Genomic DNA, 4,481 nt, shown 5'->3' on the forward strand with positions numbered 1-4,481 from the left:
TAAGATTTGGGCTAGGGCTATAATACCATTAGTGATATAGTTAGGATTAAGGGTTAGGGTGAAGGTTCATTGTACATTTAGTTTTAGGGCTTGTGCATCAGCTGGGAATAGTGTTAGGGCTAGGCTGAGGCCTAGGTGAGGTTCAGGATTAGGTTTAGAATTAGGTTTAAGGCTATGCTAAGGTTAGGGTAATAGTATGAATTTGTGGTTAGTGTTAGGGTTGGTGTTAGAGTTAGGTTTTGCACTAAGGCTAAGGCTTAGACTGGTGTGAGGCTTAGGACCAGGACTAGGGTTACGGCTAGGGTGAAGTTTAGTAATAGCATTAGGGCTGTGTGACATTTAGGGTTATTGTTCAAATTCAGGCTTGGTTTTAGGGATAGGGCTGGTGTTTGGTTTTGCTCTTGGTTAAGGCCAGGCTAGTGTGGGGATTATGGCCAAGGCTAGGGTAAAGGTTAGAATTAGGGTTAGGGTTAGAGTTATATTTACAGTAAAAGTTATGGCTAAGGCTGTGGTACCATTAGTATTATAGCTAGGATTAATGGTTAGGGTAAAGATTAGGAGCACAGTTAGTTATATGGCTTCAGCTTCAGCTAGGGATAGTGTTAGGTTTAGACTGAGGCCAAGCATGAGGGTTAGGGTTAGGGTTAGGTTTGGATTTGGTTTCGGGCTACGCTATAGTCAGAGTAATTGTTAGAATTAATGGTTAAGGAGAAGCACCTGGCTCCTGGCTTCAGATCAGCTCGATGCGCCAGCCGCAGTGTGCTGGCCATGGCGGCCATTGGTGGGTGAACCAACGGCAAAAAGGAAGACCTTTCTCTCTGTCTCTCTCTCTCTCTCGCTATCCACTCTGCCTGTCAAAAAAAAAAAAAAGAATTAATGGTTACTGTTAGAGTTAGGGCTAGAGTGAGGTTTAGCAGTAGGCCTAAGGCAAGGACTAGTATGAGGCTTTGAGCCAGGCCTAGGTTTAGGGTTCCGGTTTGGTTTAGTGTTAGGTTTAGGAATAACGTTATTAGTGGAAGGGTTAGGCTGAGTCCTAGATTTAGGGTTAAGGTTATGGTTATGGTGAGGTTTGGATTAGGGTTAGGGCCATACTACATTTAGGGTTATTGTTAGAATAATGGTTAGTGTTGGCTGGCGCCATGGCTCTCTTGGCTAATCCTCTGCCTGCGGTGCTGGCACCCAGGGTACTAGTCCCGGTTGGGGTGCCGGGTACTAGTCCTGGTTGCTCCTCTTCCAGTCCAGCTCTCTGCTGTGGCCCGGGAGGGCAGAGGAGGATGGCCCAGGTGCTTGAGTCTCTGCAACCCACATGGGAGACCAGGAGGAAGTACCTGGCTTCTGACTTCGGATCAGCACAGTGCCGGCTGTAGTGGTCATTAGGGGAGTGAACCAACAGAAGGAAGACCTTTCTCTCTGTCTCTCTCTCACTGCCTAAAACTCTCTCTGTGAAAAAAAAAAAAAGAATAATGGTTCGTGTTAAAATTAGGGTTAGAGTTAGGTTTAGCAGTAGGGCTAAGGCAAGTTCTAGTATGAGGCTTAGAATCTGGACTAGGTTTTTGTTTAAAATCAGGGTTAGGTTTAGGAATAGTATAAGTGCTATGTGATAGGGGTAGTTTTAGAATTTGTGCTTGTTTTTAGGTAGAGGGCTAGAATTAAGTTTTACACTAAGGCTAAGGCCAGGGCTGATATAAGGCTTAGGGCTTGGGCTAGCATTAGGGTTAGGGCTAGGGTTAGGGTTAGGGCTAGGGTTAGGGATAGGGTTAAGGTTAAAGTTAGTGTTAGGTTTAGGTTAAGGATTATAATTAGGACTATGTGACATTTTGTGTCATTGTTAGAATTTGTGGTTGATTTTAGAGAAAGGGCTAGAGTTAGGTTCAGCACTAAGGTTATGTCCAGGGCTAATTTGAGGCTTAGGGTCAGGGCATGGGCTAGGTTCAGGATTAGGGTTAACCCTAGGGGTAGGAGTTAGTAGTATGGTTAATTAGGGTTATGACTGCTCTTCAGTTAGTGTTATGTTTAGTTTTAATACTTATGCTGAGGGTTACATCTAGAGTTTGTTTTAGTGCCAGAGCAATGGTGAGGTGGACTATTTGTATTAGGATGAGTCCTAGGGTTAGGGTTATGGTGAAGGTTAGGGTTAGGTTTAGATTTAAGGCTAAGCCTCAGAATATGGTAGCATTAGTTTTATGATTAGGATTAATGGTTAGGGTGAAGGTTAGGAGTAAAGTTATGTTTAGGGCTTGAGCATCAGCTAGGGATACTGTTAGGGTTAAGTCAAGGCTTAGGGTTAGAGTTATGGTTAGTGTTAGGGCTACGTTTCAAATTATGGTTAGAGCTATACTACAGTTAAGGTAATTGTTAGAATTAGTTGTTAGTGTTACTGTTAGGACTGGGGTTAGGTTTACCAGAAAGTCCAAGGCAAGGGCTAGTGTGAGGCTTAGAGTTAAGCTTAGGGTTAGGATTAGGGTTAGGATTAGGAATAGTGTCAGGTGGCAGGGTGGGTATGGGAAAAATAACCACTATATTCCTAAAGTTGTACCTATGAAATATGCATTCACTAAATAAAAGCTTTAAAAAATAAAAATAAAAAAGGAATAGTGTTGGGGCTGCTTGACACTTAGGGTTATTGTTAGAATTTGTGCTTGCTTTTAGGTATAAGGCTAGGGTTAGGTTTTTCACTAAGGCTAATGCTAGGGCTAGTGTGAGCCTTATGGTAAGGGATAGTGTTAGGGTTAGGGTTAAGTTTAGGGTTAGGGTTAGAGCTATGTAACAGTTTGGGTTATTCTTAGGATTCATGGTTGGTTTTAGGGAAAGGGCTAGAGTTTGGTTTAGCAATATAACTATGGCCAGGGCTAGTTGAGGCTTAGGGCCAAGGCTAGGGCTAAGATTAGGGTCAGGAGTAGTCTGAGGGGTAGGGTTATGATTAGGGCTATGTAGGATTATGTTTCAGTTTGTTAAGTTTCATTTAAAGCTTATACTGATGGCTATTACCAGTGTATTGTTTAGTGCCACGGGTATGATAATGGCTCCTATTTGTGTTAGGTTTAGGGTTTAGATTAGATTTAGGAATAGCATTAGAGCTGTATGACAGGATTATCACTAGAATTTGTGCTTACTTTTATATATAGGGCTACAATTTGGCTTTACACTAAGACTAGGGCTAGGGTGAGCTTTAGGGCCAGGGCTAGGGTTAGTTTTAGGGTTAAGTTTAGGGCTAGGGCTATGGTAGCATTAGTAGCATTGTTATGATTAGTGTTTAGGGTGAATAGGAGTAAAGTTTAGGGGTATGGCTAGGGCTAGTGTTAGGGTTAGGCCAAGGCCTAGTGTTGGGTTTAGGGTTAGGGTTGTATTAGGTTTAGTATTAGAGTTAGGACTATACTACAGTTAGTGTTTTTGTTAGAGTTAGTGGTTAGTGTTGGCATTATGGCTATAGTTAAGTTAGCAATAGGGTTAAGGCAAGGGCTAGTGTGAGCCTTAGAGACAGGCTAGTGTTAGTATTATGGTTAGGGCTAGGGCTATGTTAGTGTTAGGGTTAATTTTAGTTGTTAGTTTAACTGCTAGGGCTATAGTTAGGTTTAGTGCTTGGGGTAAGGTGATGACTAGTGTTTGTGTTAGGTGGATGCCTTCAGATAAGGTTAAGGTTATTAAGGTTATGGTTAGAGGTAGGTTAGGGTTATGGTTAGGGTTAAGGTTAGGGTTAGGGCTGTATGACAATTAGGGTCATTGTTAGAATTTGTCATTGGTGTTAGGGATAGAGCTAGAGTTAGATAGGCTAAGGCCAGGGCTTGTGGGAGGCTTAGGGCCAGGACTTAGGCTAGTGACAGAATTAGGCTTAGGGTTAGGGTTAAGATTAGTGCTAGGACTGTGGTAATATTAGTGCTATTGTTAGGATTAGCGGTTAGCATGAGATTTAGGAGTAGAGTTAGATTTACAGCCTGGGCTATGGCTAGGGCTACTGCTAAGGGAAGGACAAGGTCTAGGATTAGGGTTAGGGTTAAGATTATTGGGTTAGGTTTAGTATTAGGATTAGGATTATCCTATGGTTAGTATTGTTAACATTAGTGGTTAGTGTTAAGATTAGGACAAGAGTTAAGTTTAGCAGTAGGGCTAAAAGCAAGGGCTAGTGTGAGTCTTAGAACAAGGACTAGGGTTAAGAGTTCGGATTAGGGATAGGGATGGGGTAGTTGAAGGTTTATGATAAGGCTAGGGCTGTGCTTCAGTTAGTTTTAGGCTTAGTTTTAGGGCTTATGTGGAGGGCTTAAGTATATTTAGGTTTAGTTCCTAGGTTAAGGTGAGGGTCACTGTATTAGGCTGAGGTCTAGAGTTAGGGCTAGGGTTAGTTTTAGGGTTAAGATTAGAGTTAGAGATATGTTACCATAAATGTTATTGTTAGGATTAATGGTTAGGGTCAAATTCAGCGTAGAATTATGCTTAGGGCTTGGGCTACAGCTAGGGATAGTTTTTGAGTTAGGCCAATGCCTAGG

This window comes from Oryctolagus cuniculus, chromosome 5 (assembly GCF_051225735.1).
Source record: "Oryctolagus cuniculus isolate XC-2025 breed Fujian yellow rabbit chromosome 5, ASM5122573v1, whole genome shotgun sequence".
NCBI classification, from domain to species: Eukaryota; Metazoa; Chordata; class Mammalia; order Lagomorpha; family Leporidae; genus Oryctolagus; species Oryctolagus cuniculus.